Genomic DNA, 22,986 nt, shown 5'->3' on the forward strand with positions numbered 1-22,986 from the left:
CCTGGTCAGCGCCCCGGGGCCACTTATATGTTTTTCTCCGAGCCCCGCCTCCTGGGCTCTTTGGGCTGGTGCCAGTGCTGCACCGGCCAGAGAGTGGAGGGGGCGGGAAGAGGAGGGTGGGGGAGGAGCGGGACAAGGACCCTGGGGGAGTCAGCCACGAGATGTGCACGTCGCGCCGGCTGTGTGAGCCCGGGGTGCGGGGGAGGGCGGGCCTGGATGTACAAGGGTGAGGACCCAGAGCCCAGGGAGGTATCCACGTCCATTTCTGACCTCTTTCTTTCTTTTTCTTTTTTTTTTGGTACGCTGGCCTCTCACTGTTGTGGCCTCTCCCGTTGCGGAGCACAGGCTCCGGACGCGCAGGCTCAGCGGCCATGGCTCACGCGCCCAGCCGCTCTGCGGCATGTGGGATCTTCCCGCACCGGGGCACGAATCCGTGTCCCCTGCATCGGCAGGCGGACTCTCAACCACTGCGCCACCAGGGAAGCCCCTGACCTCTTTCCTAATCGTGTGGGTGGGTGCTTCCCTCGTCCGGGGCAGCCTGGAAGGACCCCTTATAAGGACACCTGGGGTTCTACCTAACTGAAAAATTAGTTTTTATTCAGGAGGTTTGTCGTCTTCCCACATGTGTAGGGATCCGAGGTAGAAGGCAAGGGGGAGGGATCCGGGTAATGATCAGAACGGGTCTCCAGGCTCTGCATAATGCACTTTGTGCTTATACTGTTTATTTCTGGTCTGACTGGTTTTATTCATATGTGCTTGCATCGCTAGGGTCACTTGATAGATAACTATTCATTGAGGGCGCCCTTTATACACAGATGGGGCGTGTGTGTGTGTGTGTGTGTGTGTGTGTGTGTGTGTGTGATGTCAGTCTCTGTGCCTGTAGGTGTTTGTATCTGTACTTTTGTGTATCAGGGAACTGCCGTTAAATTCAAATTGTCCCCACTCCCACTTGAGAAGTGAAGTTGGGGGCTAGGGAGAGGTGAACATGAAAGGGGGGGCCGTTGGTAAAAGTTTGTCTGCTGGTCTGAACTGCAAATATTTCATTACTTTCCTCAATAATTATATGCCACTTCCCTGGATCTGGGGGGGCAACGCCACCGTACCAGCTCCACTTAGCATAGAAACAGTTTAGGGACAGAAGAGTGAGAGTAGGCAGCTTGGGTAAGAAGCTGAAGAGTAGAGAGTACTCTAGGAAGCATGAGGAGGGTAGGGTTGATTTCAACTAGGATTAAACTTCCTCATCTTTGCGGCGGGTGTTCTGGTTTAGCTTTGGTTATCCATACACAAGAGTTAGTTAGCAAGTAGGGGAAAGGAGAGACCTTGGGCTAAAAGCGCTTCAAGCAGAGAAAGGGAGAGGGCAAAGAGAGGAGGGGGAAATTGGACTGGCCAGAAAATTGCAAAAGTCAGTGATGCAATCTTGCAACAGCAAAGTCAGTCAGGCTGAGCCTTGCGGGGAGGGACCAGGAAACGGCTGTTGCAGGGCTCACGTATTGGGTCCTTGGAAATTTTAACAGTAATCTTTCTTTGGGGTCTGAGGCAATTTCCTAGACAATTCATTTTAAAAAGGCAACAGTTACGTCTACCCTTCACCTTGGCTATTAGTAGTTCGGTTAGTAGGATTTGTGTGTGCAGATTGGGCAAGGATACGTAAAGAGCTTATTTGAAATTCTACATTTTAATATGTACACAAGCAGTCAAGGTGACAAAGGGCCAAAGAGGGATGATTCCTGGAGGCCTGTGTCCCCTGCTTATTTATTCTTTTCACCTCGTGATGCAGGAAAATTCTGTAACAAGGGGGGATGAATATCAGTCTTGGCATTTTCTTTGAACCTTCCTTATAATTTTGGAGAAGCCTCTAATAACCGGCGGAAATGATCTGTGAGCTTACCCAAGATCTGTATGAGTTTCAGATACTACGGCTTCTGAATGAGCGTATGCTGTACACCTTAATACCAGGGCTTTCACGTGATTTCTGCTCTGACGGTGAGTCAGCCCTTTGGAGCTTTGGACCCAAAACTCCGAAATGGACTGTTCAGTGAGCATTTCTAGTATTTCTGTAACTCAAAGACGCAAACTGCACGCCTCCCGACGTCAGCAGACTGTAATGTGTATGGGGTTCCCCTTTCTTGTGATTTGCTGCGGTACAGCACGTCACCATCTCAGATGGGTTCTCCTCTGTCCCTCTCTGATAATCCAACTTTGTCCACCGCCCCAGGCCCTACCAGCTTGCTGGCCAGGGCTGGGCGGAGAGGGTGGCCAGTGCCATGGACTGGGGTCACTGGTGGATTTGGTGTTCCTTGTTTAGGTGGTAGCTGGAGCTGAGTGTGAGATGGTGGGAATAGAAGGCTGAGGAATCCAGGTTCACCACATGCCTAGAAATTTCTGACACAGCTCCTCTGTCTGGGTAGGAAAGAGTACCCAGTTCCTAGGGTAGCAGTTTGGCGAGGGCTTGGGAAACTAAGCACGTGATTTGACTGCGCTGTTGTCTCTTTAGAGATGTAAAGCCTTGTGTTGCATCATGCATGTCAGACATAGGGTATAGCGGTCAAGGTCATACCAGTTGTAGGGTGACCAACCATCCCAGTTCGCCTAGGGCTGAGGGGTTTCTCCAAGATACGGGACTTACAGTGCCGAAACTGGAACTGTTCCGGGCAAACTGGAGCCCATGAGTCTATCCCAACGTTAATTCCTGCCATTTCTAGGAAAGCAGGATTGGTCAGTTTAAAATTTGTTTATTTTGCTTGCCAAATCCCTTTCTCCCAAACATTAAAACATTCAGAAGTATCAGCAGAAGAAGCAATCACAAAGGGGCAACGTATGGTCCGAGGAGTCAGTTCAGAAGAGGGATAGAGCTATCCCAACAACCGTGCTTAGGGGTTTGAAGGAACAGGGGACAGACGTCTTTTGGATGGTTGGTTGTGTGTGAGCCTCAATTATAGTAGTATTATTTTGTTACTAGCTTGCTGCCTGTCAAAGTCACTGCCCAATTCCTGAGGTTCCAGGAGGCTAGAGCATGGGGATCATCACAGGAGATATGATAAAACTATTTGTGTATCTTATACTCCAGTTTTTTCAGTCCTTGAGTTACTTTCATTTCATGTAAATTAGTTTTGGAGAGAAGGTTCTTATCTCTGAAATATCAATGGATGATTTTAAAATCTACATGGCTAACCTAATTTATCTTCCTCTGATCTTGTACATTAGAGTTCTAGTGTCCTGACATTTCTGTGTGGATATCCTGCTTTTAACACAAGCCTGCCGCACTTGAAACAAGACTCCCCACTTTCTCTGTACTCTTCCAAACTGAGTCACCTTCTCAATATTCTTATTTCTAGCGGTGGCATCTCCATTTTGCCTGTTCTCTGGGTTTGAAATATTGTGACATTTTCTTTTAGAGGTCTTCCCTGACCTGTTTATCACACCATTCCCTGCCCAATGCCCTGCTTTATTTTCCTTCCTAGCACTTCGTACCTGGCTTTACATTGATGTAATTATTGGTTTGCTTTTGTGTTGTCTTCCACACCCACGTGAAGCTAACCTTTATGAGGGCCAGAGTTTTGTTTTATTCTTCACTGTGTCCCCAGGACCCAGTATAATCCTTGGCACATAGCAGGTCCTTAATAGGTAACTATGGGATTAATGAATGTCTTCCCCATTGGACTGGCAGGGGATAGACTATGTTTATTAAGTTTGCATGCAGTCAGACTTTTAGTGGATACTCAAGAAGCATTCAGGCTTTATTTGTTTTTGTTTTTTTTTGACAGTTTTTTTTTGTTTTTGCCTTTAGTCCTTTCGTCTCTAATCCATCTCAAACACTACCACCAAATAAATTTCCCTAAAATTAAATTTTTATTCTTTTTTTTTTTTTGTGGTATGCGGGCCTCTCACTGTTGTGGCCTCTCCGATTGCGGAGCACAGGCTCCGGACGCGCAGGCTCAGCGGCCATGGCTCACGGGCCCAGCCGCTCCGCGGCATGTGGAATCTTCCTGGACCGGGGTACGAACCCGTGTCCCCTGCATCGGCAGGCGGACTCTCAACCACTGCGCCACCAGGGAAGCCCTAAATTTTTATTCTTAATTGCCTTTTTCAAAGCCCGGATGATTTCTCATTGCCCACGTGACGAACTTTTGGATTCTGCACGTTAAATTTACTTGATCAATATTCTTGGATCCGAGACCTCTATCATCTGATCTTCCCTACTCATCTAACTTCAGATACTATTCTTCTCCAACAAGAATCCTTTGTTCCACAGATGGGTTTCATACAGCCCAAGAAACAATTCCTTCTCATTGCTGCCGCCTCACCTTTGCTCCCCCTCTTCCTCCTACCCGAAAAGCTCTTCTCTTCTACTCTGTCTTCCTCCTTTCAGGTCCTGTGCTCCAAGAAGCCCCCACTGCCTGTGCCAGCACACTCTGCTCTTCCCTTTCTGCGAATTCCAGCTGGCTTTGTGGCTGGGACCACACAGGTTGGCACTGCATTATGTATTGTTTTATACAGCGCTCTCATTGCGTCCTGTGCGCTTGCCCTGTCTCTGCAGAAGACCAGGTCTTTGTACCTTTCACGGTGCTAACGTAAAATAGGGGTCCAGTCAATGCGAATGACATTGACCTAAAAGTCAGAACTGGGATAATGATTACAAAATGGTCAGTTAAGACTCTCTTGGGAGGTTATTTTAGGCACAGTGGCTTGTCCTTGGCTCAGAGCCTTGGGCTTGAAATTGCCCAAGACCTGGCAACTTGGCTCGATCCTCTCCACTCTGGCTCCCTCACCTTTTACTTCCATTCCCAACTTCGTGTCTGACATTGCAGTGACTGGCTTACCCTTTGGAATCCCTCCTACCTGCCCCCGGGACCCCAGGGCCTTGACAAATCAATACCAAGGGATAGACCCTTCACAGACATTTTGCTTTTGTCCCTCACAGCTTCTGGCCAAGCAGAGACACTAGCTGCTGGAGCAGGCAGCATGGGCTGGGAGCAGTGGCACCCTGCTGCCCACATAGCACAAGCCCAGTACTGTCCTTCACAGGTTTGAATCAGTGCAAGGAACTTCCTTCAAGCTCAAGTGCTAGCTGGACTTAAGAGTATGGGGCTCTGGAGTCAGACACACTTGGGTTCCTTCAAGTCCTGGTTCCTCTTGCCGGGGTCTGACCTTGGACGAGTGACTTAACTTCTCTAGCCTCCATTTCCTCATCTGTAAAGTGAGGATGATGCTAACACCAACTAAGGGGTGTGGTGAATACTGAGCTAGGGCACTATGAAGGGCTTAGTGGTCTGGCACCAATGAAGCAGTTGGTTCAGTTATTATTTGGTTATGCTTCAGTTGTCTTTGCTTTCTGCTCCACGTCAGCAATTCCCGTGGTCCTTTATCCTAGCCCAAGACATTTGCATTCCCTAGGTGGTGTAGGCAGCAATAAGGTCCAGAGCCTTTGTTGAAGCCAGCTGTGTGTCTGATACTATGTCATGTATAGCTATAAAAAAAGCAGAATACAAAGTTCTCCTTGCCCTCAAGTAGCTCATAGTCAAATAGAGGACACAAACATTAAATAAGTTATGACAATATATTGAATACTAGGATAAGCACAATCATAGAACTATATACCAGGTAAACAAATAGAATGAGAAGTGTATTGATTCAGTTTGGGGAGGAGGTGGTCAAAGAAGGCCTAAGAGTGGATGTCTGAGCAGCTTAGCGTATTAAAGGATGAATAGTGTTCACTGATTCTGGGAGGGAAAGGAGGGGTTCAGGGTTGAGGATTCAGGAATGAGAGAGGACTTCACATGAAAAGGGGAGGATGCATGAGAGTACACTGCATGGTCCAAGAGAAGTTAGGCAAGATTGGTGTTAGAGCATAAAGGATGGGTTTGGGGAAATGGCAGGAAATAGTATGCAGGAGGCAGGTGTTTAATCCTAACTATCAATTTGTCTTATATTGAATTGTTTATCCTGTAGGCAATGGGAAACACTGATGAATTTTAGGCAGCAAAAGAGCTCAACAAGGTTACCATTTTAAGTAGATAACTATGGTAGAGTGAAGAATACATGAGAATGGAGCAAGCTAGAGGCAGCAAGTGGGGTATTGTTAGAATAATTCAGGCAGGAAGCGGTGAGGGAGTGGACCAAGACAGAGGCAGTGGGGACAGAGGGAAAGATCTGAGTGATAAATTATAGGTGAAACTGGCAGACTGTGGAAGAGAGAGGAGTTGGAGGTAACTCCCAGGCTTGGAGAAGAGAAGAGGAAAAACACATTTGGTGAGGAAGAGAATGAGTTCCATTTTGAATGTATTAAGTTTGGGCTGTTTATGGGACATACAGGCAATGATGGTCAGCAGAGAGTTGTATGTAAACCATGAATCTGGAGCTCTGGAGAGAGGGTAGGTCTGGAGTTTAAGATTTGAGAGGTTTCAGTGAGTTGGGGATGGATGAGATCTTTGGAATGGGAGAGATCACCCATGAAGGGACAGAGAGAAGAGGGAAAGGTTGAAAGTCTGGAGATTGAGGAAACTTTGATGCTTGCATAAGGCTGGTAGTGAAGCAGAGCAATAGGTCTTATTTCCTAAATCAGCTTCCAGAGTAGTTCAGTTCTAGGGGTATGTATCACAAAATCTGATTTTCTCCCTTCATATCCAGAATCTAGGTCAGAAGGCCTCTTGTGATAAAGTACTCTTTTCTTTCCTTTCTTTCTTCTTTCTTTCTTTCTTTCTTTCTCTTCCTTCCTTCCTTCCTTCCTTCTTCCTCCCTTCATTTTTTCTTTCTTTTTTCTTTTTTTTTTTTTTAGTAAAGCCAATACTTTATTCACATTTCCTTAGTTTTTGCCTAATTTCATTTTTCTGTTCCAGGGTCCCATGAGAATATCACAATACATTTAGTCATTATATGTCTTCAGGCTCCTCTAAACCGTGACAGTTCCTCAAACTTTCCTTGTTTCCACTGACCTTGACAGTGTTGAGAGTACTGGGCAGGTATTTTGTAGAATGTCCTTCAATTTGGGTTTGTCTGATGTTTTTCTCATGGCTAGACTGGGGTTACGGGTTTGGGGGAGGAAGATCACAAAGGTAAGATGACATTCCCATCACAGCATATCAAGGGTACATGACATCAATGTGACTTATCACTGTTGACATTGACCTTCAGGCTCAGGTAGTGATTGTCAGGTTTCTCCAGTGTACTCCTTAAAAGGAAGTCACTGTGTATGGCTCACATTTCGGGGGCAGAGAGTTATGTTCCATCTCCTGGAGGGGAGAGTATCTACATTATTTGGGATTCTTCTGTCAGGTTTGTCTATTCTCCCCCATTTAAAAGGACTCTTTTCTAGTGTGGTAGGCAGAATTCTAAGATGGCCCAAAGATTCCTGCCCCTGGTGAACAAGCCCTGTAAAATCCCCAGGACCTGTGAATATGATTGGATAGTCACTCCCATGATTCGGTTATGTTACATGGCACAGCTAATTTTAAGAAAGGGAGATTATCCAGGTGGACCTGATCTATCATGTGAGCCCTTAAAAGGAATTGGGCTGTTCTTGAAGAAGAAATTCAAAGTGTGAGAGGGATTCAAAGTGAGGGAGAATCTCCCTTGTTAACTTTGAAGATGGAGGAGGCAATGTGGCAAGAAATGTGGGTGGCCTCCCAGAGTGGCTCCCAGCTAACAACCAGTGAGAAAATGGGTTGTCTGTCCTACAACCATGAGGAACTAAATTATCCTGCAACTACGTCAACTTGAAAGAAGACCCTGAGCTCCAGATGAGATTGTAGCCCCCTGGATATTAGCCTTGGGAGACCCTGAGCTGCTGTGCCCAGACTTCTGACTTACAGAAGTGAAAGCCTATAATTGAATATTGTTTTAAGCTACTAAGTTTGTGGTAATTTGCTATGCAATAATAGACAACTAATACAAGCAGTATGCTTGGAGCTCCTGCTGGGATGCCAGGAGAAAACCCAATCAAAACTTGATGAGGATTGGGGAAGACTCCCCGGGATGAGGAGAATCTGGCTTTGATTCTGTGGTCCATCCTCATAAGCACTTCTTTGAAGACACCTTGTCCTTCCTTGTCCTTCTCTGTTTCTTTCATGTTTACCCAGAAAGACTTAACTGTGGTAGAGTCAGCTGTCTGCTCTATATCAATCTACACCCAAGAAATTGGAGAAATTTGTCAAACTAGGCTGCCTGCTTATTTTCTATAAATTTAAGATCACAAATCTCAAATGAACAGTTAGCTATAACTTATGTTTTCCCAGTCAGTTATTTTTATTATTCTCTAAAAAGACTTTTCTACACTTTCTCCCCACCTCTTAAACAGGCTGTATCCTCTTCTTCCCTGATACCTCCTGCCCTGGTAAGATAGAAGGAATCAGCCGGGAGCTACTTCATTTTTCAACCACCAAATCTATCTGCATCAGTACCCACACTCTCTACCTTCTGTCACGTTACCAGGGAGGAAGCATCCTCCATTCTTTCTATATAGAGGTGCCCCTAAATCTCATCCTGACTCCTCTATTTAAGGTCTTGGGAATGTACACAAAACTTAGGTTGCTTTGGGTTGCAAGTAAGAATCTAATTCAAAATGATTTAACAATAAGACAAGTATATTATTTCACAAGACAGGGTTTCCAGGATTAATTCAGTAGTGTAACATTATTAAAAAGCAAACAAACCTGGTTCTTTCCATCTTTCTAGTCTGATATCTTCAGCATCTTGTGGAGATTGCCACAGTCTGGCTCACATGATGTTTCTAAGATAGCTGCCACTGTTCTAGGCATTGCATTCAATATGATAACATCTGGTGAAAGGAGAGAGACTGTTTTTCTTTTTTTCTTTTATCAGCAAAGAAACCTTTCTTAGAATCTTCCTAGAGACTTCCTTTCATTGGCCAGAAGTGCATTAAATTCCCATCCCTAAGACTACTTATGAAGGAAAGGATAACCTTCATGAACTTGGACCAGTGGTTCTCAAAGATTCTTCCTGGGACCAGAGCAGTAACATTACCTGAGAACTTGTGAGAAAAGCAAATTCTTGAGCCCTACTCCAAGCCTACTGAATCAGAAATTCTGGATGCAGGACTAGTTGTGTTTTTAAAAGTGCTGTAGGTCATTCTGACACATGCTAAAGTTTGAGAACCACTGGCTAAGGCTAATCTTTGAACTGGGGAAAGGACAACAGCCCTGAAGACTTGAGAAACACTGGGGATCTTTAAGCAAGGAGGAAGGAGGGTAGGGATTTTGGATAGGAAGTCAACTTCCTGCCAGATCCTTCCTCTTTCCTGAATAATCATTTTCTCCTTTATTATAGTATCCCTCAGCATACAAACATACTCTAATATCTGTGTCTTAAAAAACCTAGTCCATGACCCCAAATCACTATCCCGCTGCTGCCAGCATTCTTTGCTCCTCTTCATAACTGAAACTGTGTATTAACAGTTGTCTACAATCACTGTATTTATTTCTTCATCAACCATTCATTCTTTTACCCACTCCCATCTGGCTCCCATTAGCACCACCCCAACAAAATCCAATGGGATGCTTATTAAATGAACTGAATTTTAGTATTCAACAGATAGAACCATTTCTTCCTTCTAGAAACACTTTTTTTCTTTTTGCTTCAGGGACACTGCACTCTCTTGTTTTTCATTGTACTGCATTATTTTATTCTTCTAAGCTCTTCTTCATTACACCTTTCTCCTCTATCAATCAGTGGTTCTCAGCCTTGAATGTCCATTAGAATAACTGGGGAGCTTTTAAAGTTTCTGAAGACCAGGCTGCACTCTAGACCAATTAAATCAGAAATCTCTCCAAGCAGGACCCAGGCATTAGTAATATTTAAAGCTCTAAAGGTGATTCCAATGTTCAGCCAAGATTGAGAATCATTGCCCTTAATATTGGGGTACCCTAGAGCCCTACCAACATTATTTTCTTAGATCAGTGGTTCTCAGCTCTGGCTCCACTTTAGAATCATCCTGGGAGCTTTAAAAAACTACCGTTGCCTGGGAGTTCCCCAAGATGAATTGATTCTGAATCCCTGGGTTGATTCTAATGTGTAGCCAGAATTGTGAACCACTTCATAGATGATTTCCTATAGTTCCATGGATTGAGACTCAGTACTTTCCTATAGAACTTTCTGCAATGATGGAAATGTTCTGTATCTGCGCTGTCCAAGATGGTAGCCACTAGCTTCTTGTGGCTGTTGAGCACTTGAAATGTGACTAGAGTGTCTAATAAACTGAATGTGTACTTTTATTTAATTAATCTAAATTTAAATTAAATAACCTTATAAGTGTGGCTAATGTCTAGCATATTGGACAGCACAGCACTATATGTTAATGACTCTGAAATTTATTCCTCTCTCCTGAGCTCCAGGATTACATATTAAGCTGTCTAATAGGTATCTCTTCTTGGATATCTAATAGAGTGTCTTTAAGTTAATACATAAAAATGAAATTCCTGATTTTCTTCTTCAAAATTTGTTCCTCTCCTAGTTTTCCCAATCTTGGTAAAATGTTACCACTTCAATTGCTAAAGTCCCAAACATGGAAACCATCCTTTATTCCCTTCTTTCCTCATCTTTGTCAGCCAATTTTCAGCAAGTCCCATTTGTTCTACTTCCAAATATACAATTTGACTCTGTCTTTTCACCTCCAGCACCTCCAACCTGGGCCAAGCTGCCATTATCGCTCACATAGAGCAGCCAAAGCTAGAAGTCATTGCATCCTTAATACATGCTTTCTAAGACCGTTGTATGTATTAGCTTGTTAATCCTACAAATAACTCTGCAGAGTAGGTAAACTACTGTCCCCATTTTGCTTAAGTAATGTGCTTTGGATCGCACAGCTAGTCAGTGGCAGAAATGGGATTCAAAACTAGATTGTCTGATTCTAGGGTCCATATTCTTCACCATTCACTTTTCTGTCTCTCTGACTGTCTATAAGGCCCCGTGTCAGTGGTTTTTCATCCTGGCTGCAAGTTGGAATCATCCAAGGAACTTTAAAAAATACCAGTTTCACAACCCCACCTCAGACCAGTTAATTCTCTTGGGGTCAGACCTGGGCATCAGAAATTTAAAAAAAAAAATCAGGGAATCCTACATAACCAGTGTTTAAAACCACTCCCTGTCTGAGACCAGGCCCCTGCCCACATGTCCCACCCATTTCAGCTCCCACCTCAATCATACTGTTCCTGTCCCTTCTTCCTACCTGTAGAAGAAGCTAAGCTCTTTCCTGCCACAGGACCTTTGCACTTGCTCATTCTTTGCCTGGAACCCCCTTTTCAGGTATCTCCTAGGACTTGAGTAAGCCTTCAGAGGTTCTAATCCCTGAAAATATTGAATGCTGTAAATCATAAAGATCAGAGCAGAAATAAATGAAGTAGAAATGAAGAAAACAATAGCAAAGATCAATAAAACTAAAAGCTGATTCCTAGAGAAGATAAACAAAATTGATAAACCTTTAGCCAGGCTCATCAAGAAAAAAAGGGAGAGGACTCAAATCAGTAAAATTAGAAATTAGAACAGAGAAGTTACAACTGACATCATAGAAATACAAAAGATCATAAGAGACTACTACAAGCAACTATATGCCAATAAAATGGGCAACCTGGATGAAATGGACAAATTCTTAGAAAAGTACAACCTTCCAAGACTGAACAAAGAAGAAATAGAAAATATGAACAGACCAATCACAAGTAATGAAATTGAAACTGTGATTAAAAATCTTCCAACAAACAAAAGTCCATGACCAGATGGTTTCATAGGTGAATTCTATCAAACATTTAGAGAAAAGCAAACACCTTCTCAAACTCTTCCAAAAAATTGCAGAGGGTGGAACACTCCCAGACTCATTCTACGAGGTTACCATCACCATGATACCAAAACCAGACAAAGATATCACAAAAAAAGAAAATTACAGGCCAATATCACTGATGAACATAGACGCAAAAATCCTCAACAAAATACTGGCAAACAGAATCTAACAACACATTAAAAGGATCATACACCATGATCAAGTGGGATTTATTCCAGGGATGCAAGGATTCTTCAATATACGCAAACCAATCAATGTGATACACCATACTAATAAAGAATAAAAACCATCTGATCATCTCAGTAGATGCAGAAAAAGCTTTTGACAAAATTCAACACCCATTTATGATAAAAACTCTCCAGAAAGTGGGCATAGAGGGAACTTACCTCAACATAATAAAGGCCATATATGACAAACCCACAGCACGCATTATTCTCAGTGGTGAATAACTGAAAGCATTTCCTCTAAGATCAGGAACAAGACAAGGGTGTCCACTCTCGCACTGTTATTCAACATAGTTTTAGAAGTCCTAGCCATGGCAATTAGAGAAGAAAAATAAAAGGAATCCAAATTGGAAAAGAAGAAGTAAAACTGTCACTGTTTGCAGATGACATGATACTATACATAGAGAATCCTAAAGACGCCACCAGAAAACTACTAGAGCTAATAAGTGAATTTGGTAAAGTTGCAGGATACAAAATTAATACACAGAAATCTCTTGCATTCCTGTATATTAATAAAGAAAGGGCAGAAAGAGAAATTAAGGAAAAAATCCCACTTACCATTGCAACAAAAAGAATAAAATACCTAGGAATAAACCTATCTAAGGAGGCAAAAGACCTGTACTCAGAAAACTATAAAACACTGATGAAAGAAATCAAAGATGACATAAACAGATGGAGAGATATACCATGTTCTTGGATTGGAAGAATCAATATTGTGAAAATGACTGTACTACCCAAAGCAATCTACAGATTCAGTGCAATCCCTATCAAACTACCAATGGCATTTTGCACAGAATTAGAACAAAATTTTTACAATTTGTGTGGAGACACAAAAGACCCCAAATAGCCAAAGCAATCTTGAGAAAGAAAAACAGAGCTGGAAGAATCAGGCTCCTTGACTTCAGACTATACTACAAAGTGACAGTAATCAAGACAGTATGGTACTGGCACAAAAAACAGAAATATAGATAAATGGAACAGAATAGAAAGCCCAGAGATAAACCCACATACCTATGGTCACCTAATCTATGACAAAGGAGGCAAAAATATACAATGGAGAAAAGACAGCCTCTTCAATAAGTGATGCTGGGAAAACTGGACAGCTACATGTAAAAGAATGAAATTAGAACACTCCCTAATACCATACACAAAAATAAACTCAAAATGGATTAAAGACCTAAATGTAAGACCAGACACTATAAAACTGTCAGAGGAAAACATAGACAGAACACTCTTTGACATAAACCACAGCAACATCTTTTTTGACCCACCTCCTAGAGTAATGGAAACAAAAACAAAAATAAACAAATGGGACCTAATTAAACTTAAAAGCTTTTGCACAGCAAAGGAGACCATAAGACGAAAAGACAACCCTCAGAATGTGAGAAAATATTTGCAAATGAAGCAACTGACAAAGGATTAAACTCCAAAATATACAAGCAGCTCATACAGCTCAATATCAGAAAAAACAAACAACCCAATCCAAAAATGGGCAGAAAACCTAAATAGACATTTCTCCAAAGAAGATGTACAGATGGCCAACAAACACATAAAAAGATGCTCAATATCACTAATTATTAGAGAAATGCAAATCAAAACTATAATGACGTACCACCTCACACCGGTCAGAATGGCCATCATCAAAAAATCTACAAACAATAAATGCTGGAGAGGGTGTGGAGAAAAGGGAACCCTCTTGCACTCTAGGTAAGAATGTAAATTGAGCAGCCACTATGGAGAACAGTATGGAGGTTCCTTAAAAAACTAAAAATAGAACTACCATATGACCCAGCAACCCCATTACTGGGCAAAACCATAATTCAAAAAAACACATGCACCCCAATGTTCATAGCAGCATTATTTACAATAGCCAGGACATGGAAGCAACCTAAATGTCCATTGACAGAGGAATGGATAAAGAAGATGTGGTATATATATATATATATACAATGGAATATTACTCAGCCATAAAAAGGAATGAAATTGGATCATTTTTCGAGACGTGGATGGACCTAGAGAGTGTCATACAGAGTGAAGTAAGTCAGAAAGAAAAAAGCAAATATCATATAATAACGCATATATGTGGAATCTAGAAAAATGGTATAGATGATCTTAGTTGCAAAGCAGAAATAGAGACACAGACGTAGAGAGCAAATGTATGGATACCAAGGGGGAAAGGGGTGGGGTGGGAGAATTTGGGAGACTGGGATTGACACATATATATTATTGATACTATGTATAAAATGATGGGATCCCACTGATGGCATCATGCTGTATAGCACAGGGAACTCATCTAGTGCCCTGTGGTAACCTAAATGGGAGGGAAGTCCAAAAGGGAGGGGATATCTGTATGTGTATGGCTGATTCATTTTATTGTGCAATGGAGGCTAACACAGAATTGTAAAGCAACCATACTCAGTAGAAGTTAATTAAAAAAAAAAGATTGAATGCTCTAATCTGCCCTAGTAAATCAAAATAAAAACGGTATTAAACTTTAAAATATGTGTAAGGGAGGGTTTCCCTGGTGGCGCAGTGGTTGAGAGTCCGCCTGCGAATGCAGGGGAGACGAGTTCGTATCCCGGTCCGGGAAGATCCCACATGCCGCGGAGTGGCTGGGCCCGTGAGCCATGGCTGCTGAGCCTGCATGTCCGGAGTCTGTGCTACGCAACGGGAGAGGCCACAACAGTGAGAGGCCCGCGTACCGCAAAAAATAAATAAATAAATAAAATAAAATAAAATAAAATAAAATAAAATATGTGTAAGGGAGACATACAGTATTCTAATTCTGCCCAAGGTGTCTACTGCAATGTCTTTAAAAATATATTAGATATAAAATTTTTCAGAAGAAATTTTGTTGCCTCTCCTTTGCTGGTGCCTTAAATACATGTTTAGGCTGCCTTGTAATGTTCAGCCCTAAATCTCTCAGGCTTATCCCAAGGGTCACCTCCTCAGAGAGAATTCTCTTACCCATCCTTTCTGAAGTGGTACTCCCAACATCCTGAGACCCCCATCTATCATGTCATCCTGGTTTTTAAAAATATTTCATAAAAATCATTGAAAGCTGTAATTGTCAGAGTTAGTTTCTAGTTTACTTCTTTATTGTTTGTCTCCTCCATAAAGGCAGGGTCTATCTAGTCTGTTTTGTTTGCTGCTGTATATTTTTGTCCTAACCTAGCACAATGCCTGGTATAAAATATATGTTCAGTAATTATTTCTGAAATGAAAGAGTGAATGAATGCAGGCTGATGTATGACAAGTAGCAGTGAGTAGATTAAGTGTAAGGTAGATGGGCCAGCTTGGGTTGTTACCCTGTATACGGCTATCATCATGGGGTGAGATGGGAGAAGTGAGTTCACAGAAAGGGAGTTCTCCTGACTGGTTGCTCCCCAGGAGGGAGGACCCTGGTTCCAGCAACCTGGGGAAGGCTTAGAGCTAAAGAAGGAGATGGCAGCAGGAACAGGCTATGATGCTGGATGGATTCTGGAGACAGCGAGAGCTAGTATTTATTGTTAGGTTGTAATTTCCCTGTGTCACCTTCAAACTTTCAGTAAAATTTCTCAAGCTCAGCAGTTATGTCTTTTGTTCTTAGGAGAATGGAGAAAGGATCATACATTTGTGTTTGGGGCCAAAATAGTCTGGAGAGATCGGGGCAGCATGGAGAAATGGTAAAAAGGGAGCTAGGGTTGTATAAGGACAAGCAATTACTGGAATGAATTTGCATTATCTGTTAGCATCTCCTTAGAATCCTCAGAATTAGGGTTATTCACATAATAGAGGAAAGAGTGACTTGGAAGTCTAAAGAACTTGAGGTCACTCTGGTTGCATAATTAATGAATTATTTGGCAATTATGTGTTTAATGTCTGTGTTCCATGAGACAGTAGTCTCCCTCTGGACAGGGATGTATGTGTCTGACTTGTTTACTACTAGGTCAGTGGATGCCTGGCATTGAGTGGGTGCTCAGTAAATATTTATTTTGTGAATGAATGGTTCGGGATATTTTTGAGTTTCTTGGTCAGAAGTCAGAAGGGTTTGCTGAGATGTGAGGGGAAACTGGAAGAAAAGCCCAGGCTCTGAGGATGACGACCGGGCAGAAGCTGTGGGTGGAGGGGTGTCAACGTGCAGGCTGATTCGCTGGGAGGATTCAGACCTAAGCTTGGGCCTCAAGGACAACTGGAGGGAGAACAGGTCCTGTCAGAGACCCAGGCAGAAAGGCCAGAAAAGCAGCAGACCAGATACACAGAGGGGTGTAAATGAGAGAGAAGTAAATGAGTGCTCATGCCAGCTCCTGGGACACTGCTGATGCCCAATAAATGGACTTAGACAAGCAGATACACCTAGACCCATTTGGCTGTGGGACAGAGTTCTTAGTGTACCAGACTTGGCCCTCATTGGCCAAGGGTTGGGATGGGCCTGAAACTCCTAGCAGGACACATTTTCATTGGCAGCACAAGGACAGGCAAGGACCGACAGACCTTTTGCTACACATCTCCCGATTATCTGGGAGTGACCAAGAATCCTTGAGTCATGTTTAGGAATGCTTGCTTCCCAAGACTCTCTCTCCATTTGTGCCCTCCTCTCCCCTGGACCCACATTTACACCTTTCCTCACCTCTCAGGCTTCTAAAAGCTGGGGCTTGAACATCTTGAGGACCTGGATCCGTGACTGATCCCAGAAGTATTTCAGTTCCAAACACCAGAAGTACAGCCAGTTTGATTCCTGGCCTTTCTGTCCCCAAGTACCAGCCATTGTGGATGCGACTGGGAGCACAGCCTTGGAAGTCTGCTCATCAGGGGATCAACTCATCATGAATTTTCTCAGGTTCTAATTCTTAAGGGAAAAAAAGGTATTTCTTTTCCTGGATGATTTTCTGTCTATGTTGTCTTGAGAGGGAGTTATAGGTATCAACTCATGGTTGTGCAGTATCAACTCATGGCATCATATACTTTGAACACTTTTTGGTAGATTTCTCCTTGCCCCAAGGATTCATACTAATAAATCAATATGTGTTCATTGAGCACTTAACTGTGTGCAGACAGTGGGTGATGCACTCATTGGCAGATAAAAAGAGTGGCCAAGGGTTGCCCCTGTCCTCAAGGAGTTTGCAATCCAGGTGTGGGAGCAAATCACAAAATAACTAAACGTTGAATAGCTGTAAGTATGTAAATTTGAGGTAGAAGGGATCTACAAGACAGAACAGAACTGGTTGCTACTTGAATTGTATCGGTAAGGTCTGCTGATGGAGTTCGGGAAGAATTTACAGAAAATAACAGAGAAGCTATCACCTATCCAGTAATCTGATCTGAGTCTTGGATTTAGCATTTGGCCAAGTACACAAGGGTGGAAAGGGCGGTGTAGACAGTCAGAGCCAGATGAATGAAGCCTAAGTGTGGTCAAGGGAATGAAACGGCAGGATCAGAGCACTTGTGCGAAGCGGGGCTGTGTGAATTAGGGCCAAAAAGACAGCTTTTTTTTCAGCAGAACTCCAAGAGCCTGGCTGTGGACTCTGGACTTTAACCCAGAGATGACGGAGAGTGTATAGGTCAAAGTACTTGCCAAATCCAACTTTGTAAATGGAGTGCTTAGCCAAAATTTACAAGACGAAACGCAATAGGAAAAAATGCAAAGGCTTGTGTGTCCTGTGTGTGTGCATTTGTGAGTACACGCATGTCAAGAATAGCACAAATTCAGGACGCCACTGACCTATTTTAATGGCATTTGACTTGAAAAAGATAGAGGTATTAATGTATCTATAAACTCAGTATGAGTCCTTGATGTGATTTGACTGGCAAAAGCCTCCTGCACATCAGGCTGCAGCAGTAGGAGCAGAGTCATACTCTTTTCTTCCCCCAAGTCCTCGAAGAGGACTACTGTGCTGAGGTGAGCCAATATCCACACAGGAGCTTCCTGAGCTCTTTCCTGTGAGAGAGTTTTATTCTCATGTGCTATTTCCACCCGGGTTTTTCTTGGGCTCACGGCCAACTTCACTTTCTCAGATCACTGTGCATCTGTACTCTAAGTTTACTGAGCCACTTGAGATGACACCTTCAAAAGTTGTCAGGGTGAAAAAGTATCGATGTACAACCAGGTGACCAAGTATTTGTCTGGGACTGAAGAGCGTCCTGGGAAGTGGAACTTTCAGGGCTAAAGCGAGAAGAGCCCCAGTGAGCTAGGCTGGTTTGTCACCTTACAACATACCAGAATCTTCTCATTGAAGGTTTGCTCTCACCACTAGTGGTTTTTCTCTTAAAGACTGGAGTGGTGTATATGTCTCATAGATATTTACCATCTGGGTACAACCTACAGAGATCTCACTGTGTTTAAGGTTTTCCATGAGGCAATCTTGGGATGCTTTAGGCTTTGCAAATCTAAAACATTCACTATGGGCATTTTTCCTACGAGTATCCTTGAGCAGTCATATTCTACACATTATCCTATCATGAAAATTTTTTTTAAATGAAAAACAAATTCTCTCAATTTTGGGAGGCCAAATGTTGTAGTGGAAAGAGCATGGATTTTGGAAGCTTAAAGATCTGCTGTTGAATTCTGGTTTCACCATATACTAGTTGTGGTGGACAATGCTCTGTGTTCACAAAGTCCTACTTCATTTTCCTCTTTTGGGCATGTAGGAAGGTCACTTAGGAGCCCTCTGAGTAGATCTGCCCAGTAGGTTGTAAGCAGCATGACTGTGAACCCTGGAGTAACTGGGGAGAGTTCCTCCGTGCCCCTATAACCTTGCTGCCGAGGCCACTAAGACCATGTGTCCTGGCTGGTGCAGATGCAGGATGGCGGAAGTCCCTGAGTGACTGTGTGGAACAGAGGACCTCTTCCCTCACCATTGTTCTGCATCATACAAGCAACAAATAATCATTTGTCAGTTGTGTTAAGCTGCTGAGATTTTGCGGTTAGTTTATCACTGCAGCATAACCTAGCCTAACTTGACTAAAACGCTAGTTCTGTGTCTTCATCACTTCAGGCTGCTCTAACAAAATACCATAGTTGGGTGGCTTAAGCAACAAGACATTCATTTTCACAGCTCTGAAGGCTAGAATTCCAAGATCAAGGTTCCAGTAGTTTGGGTTCCTGGTGAGAACTGGCTTCTTGACTTGCAGATCACTGCCTTCTGACTGTGTTCTCAACATGGTGGAGACAGAGTCCTGGTGTCTCTTCCTCTTCTTATAAGGGCACTAATTCCATTATGAGGGTTCTACCTACATGACCTCATCTAAACCTGATTACCTCCCAAGGCCCCCACCTCCTAAGACCATCACATTAGGTGTTAGAGTTTCAGCATATGAATTTCTGAGGGTCCATATTCAGTCAATAACACTCGGAAACCTTGAACAAGTTATCAAATAACGCTGAGGCTGCAAAAAAGTTATAATAATAAGTCCTTTCAAAGAGCCACCTTAAAGGGCTGCTGTGATGCTTAAATGAGATATTGTAGATGTGGTGTTTAGAGTGATGCCTTACTTTCTTACACGTTTACAGAGGAACTGTGTTAAGTGCTTTCTTGACATAAACCTAACAGCCCCAATAAGCAATACTTCTTAAGAAGGGGAAACCACACCTTACAAAATCTACAATGATGTAGAAAACTTGTAGAACTCTGGGGCAGTCTGTGGGTTTAGTGGACAGGTTCAGGACAAAGGAGGGAGCAAAGAGAAGAAAGATTAATCATTTGTAGGTGGACAAAAATCACTCTCCTCCTCCTGAAACTTTTTGCTTTATTTGTACTGATTATTCTAGCAAAATATCCTCATTGTGGAAGATGAGAGCACACAGAGGAATATAAAGAGATGGGAAATGTAGCATTTTGGATATTCTCTCCCTGTCCTCTCTCTATTATTTTTTCTTTTTCTTTAGATTGAAGTATAATTGATTTACAATATTGTGTTAAGTTTCTGGCGTACAGCAAAGTGTATATACATATATATACATACCTATATATATACATATATATTTATATTCTGTTTTTGACTCTTCTCCACTATAGTTTATTACAAGATATCAAATATAGTTCCCTGTGCTATTAAGTAAATTCTTGTTGTTTTTCTATTTTATATATAGTAGTGTGCATCTGTTAATCCCATACTCTCAAATTATCACTCCCCCTTCCTTCCCCTTTGGTAACCGTAAGTTTGTTTTCTATGTCTGTGAGTCTGTTTCTGTTTGGTAAATAAATTCATTTGTACTATTTTTTAGATTCCACATATGAGTGACATCATATAATATTTGTCTTTCTCTGTCTGACTTACTTCACTTTGTATGATAATCTCCGAGTCCATCCACGTTGCTGCAAATGGCAATATTTCATTATTTTTTATGGCTGAGTAATATTCCATTGTATATACATATGACATCTTCTTTATCCATTCATTTGTTGATGGACACGAGTATTATTTTGTCTTTAGAGTTAAGTAGATTTTATGCACGTTTGTTTTCTTATTTTTTTCCCCCAGAAAACCATATCGTAAACATTTGCCCAGGCTATTAAAACCTCTTTATCAGTATTTTAGATCAGAAGAGGGTCAATTTTGAATGACGTTTTAAAGGGAAGGAATTAGATTAGATAAGGTCTCATTACCCTTGTCTGATAGAACATAGACCAGAATTTAATCCGTGTAAGGAGAAGCCCCTGGGAAAGAAAGCGCCTTTTCTCTATAGCCCTCAGACTTGCTGGGCAATTGCCCCGAGGTAAGTAACAAACTGCTGTCCAGACCAGCTTTGACTCCTCTCTTTATCAGGGGTTGGACTCTTGGTTTTGTTAACTCTTGGAGGCCATAAAACAATACGTCTGTCATGCTTCAGCTTGCTCCTCTGCCTTCTGTCCTCCGTAAACACCCCACATCCTGTCTTTCCCTGTCTAGGTAGGCCGGAAGCACCACGCTGCTCTCAAGGAGCTTAGCTCGTCTGGCCCGCCGAGTGCCCCCTCTTCCCTTCTCGTCCAGATCACTGCTCTTCAGGAATTTGCAGCCCTAAGGAGCTGATTGGAATGTGGGACCTGGGGCCTCCCTGGGGGAGATGGAGGGGGGCAGCCCAGGTTGGCCCACTGCCTGGTAAGTGAGTTGTGAGACATCTGGATGGAACGGTATTTGCTTTCTGTTAAGCACAGCTGCAAAGACTGCTGCTCACGCCCCAACGCCTGTGTGTGTGATGCACACGTGGTGACGGACATTTTATAGAGCACATTTCTATCCAGGTACCTGGCTGAGAGTTACCTATGCATTGTCCCCTTTGATATTTACACGGATCCATGAGGTAGACTGTTATTACTCCCATTGGAGTAGTAGCAATGCAAGCAGCTTTGGCTGTGCTAAGTCATGTGGCTGGTGAGTACAGAGCCAAGACTTGCACCTTCATCTCCCTCACTCTAAAGTCTAGGCTTTTAACTGCTGTCCTAAACTACCACCCCTGAGAGCAGAGCATCTTAAAGCTGGAGGGGGCTTCAGGGGAGGTTTAAAAGCATTTTCAACATCCCTGTCCCTCTGCCATCCAATTAAATCTCTGGCTGGGGCCTGGCCTAAGATATTGTAAGTTCTGCAAGTAATTCTGAGGGCAGCTTGGGTTGAGAACCAGTAAAATCCAGCACCTTTATTTACAAATGATGTAACTGCGGCTCAGTGGGGGGTTCTCCCAAGTTTATGCTTCTATTGAGAAACAGAGCTGGAGCTAGGTCTTGGATTTCAGAGCTGTTCAAGTCCATAGAGACCCGATGTGGCCACACACATTGCAGGGAGGTGCTGCTTCAAAGCTGTTAGGTGGGGTTGATTCCAGGCAAGAAGCCAGACTCACCCATGCTTCTCCCTCAAACCACTGGAGGCTCATTTCTCCATACTCAGCCCTCAAATGCCAATTTGAACATTAGGAAATTGAGTGGCCCTTTTAGGGATGATATTTGGAAGTTTAAAGTCCTGTGAGACAGCCCTCTGCTAGCACGGGGAGCAGACCACCCACCCCCCGACCTCTGCTGCCAGGTCCCTCTCAGGCATTCCCAGATGCTCCTGACCTCACCTGTGGCCACAAGTTGCCCCCTTCAGGTGTGTGTCTCTCTCCTCTCAGGCCACATGGCCAGCTCCACATGGCAAATCTGTGGCCAAAGGTTACAGAGGTTGGACTTGGGTTCCAAGAAGCTAGTTCCCAGAGACAATGGTAGAGAGGGGGTGTGGTGTGAGCCAGCCTGTCCCCCCGGAAGGTCGGGGATTTGGGAGGGCAGTGAAAGTGGCAGAATGGTCAAGATATTCCTCCTTCTTTTCTGGGGAGCCACGAGCCAGCGTTAGTTCCCCTCAGGAGGGAGGTGACATTTGGAGGTGCACCCTAGGACCTAAGAGATAGAAGAAACTGGGGCCCCTGACCCAGAAGCCTGACCTCTGGGGAGGGGATCCCCTTCCTTCGGTGAAGGGGAAGTTGTGTCATCCTGTCATCATGTTCAATCTTTTTTGTTTAAACTTGTCAGCACTCCGTGATGTTTTTCTGGTCACCTCCCCTGTCTTCCCACCCCTTGTAGGTTGCTCACGTCCTCACTCAGAGCAGCTTCCTGTTGGTATGAGGGGGAAACCCTGCTGGTACGTATGTGCTGGAGTCTCTGAGAAGGGGCATCTGGAGGCCAGCACCGTCTCCATCCATCTCCATCTCCAACACAAAAGAGGTTGTCTACATGGACAACAAACAGGAAGGCACCAAATGGTGTCTGTTCTGGATGTTTCTATAGCATCAGTGTCTCCCCAGGAGTCTCCAGTCGACATTTGTGCTCCAAAAACACCCTTTTTCAGTTACTGGGTCTTGATTAGGTTTGGGAAACATAAAATTCAGAGTCTGGTGGACTCTGGTCAAGGATTACCAAGGGTGGAGGCAGGGAGTTTAGGCCATCTTAGGCCCAAAGTAATGGTTAAGAACTTAAGTGCCAAGCAAACTGGTCTGGGTTCAAATGACCACGTATTAGCTGGGACCAAGTTCTTCAAAGTGTGCCTCATTTTCCT

The 22,986-nt window shown here is 43.3% G+C and overlaps 1 long non-coding RNA gene across 1 annotated transcript; it reads left to right on the forward strand.

Annotated features, from left to right (window-relative positions):
- Nucleotides 1–153: 153 nt before the first annotated feature.
- Nucleotides 154–21,012, forward strand: LOC309827950. The gene is made up of 3 exons (XR_014297269.1): nt 154–249; nt 16,626–16,853; nt 20,878–21,012. It is a non-coding gene; the product is annotated as an uncharacterized lncRNA (long non-coding RNA).
- Nucleotides 21,013–22,986: the final 1,974 nt, after the last annotated feature.

The sequence above is a fragment of the Grampus griseus genome (genome assembly GCF_964374135.1).
Source record: "Grampus griseus genome assembly, chromosome: 1".
Taxonomy (NCBI): Eukaryota; Metazoa; Chordata; class Mammalia; order Artiodactyla; family Delphinidae; genus Grampus; species Grampus griseus.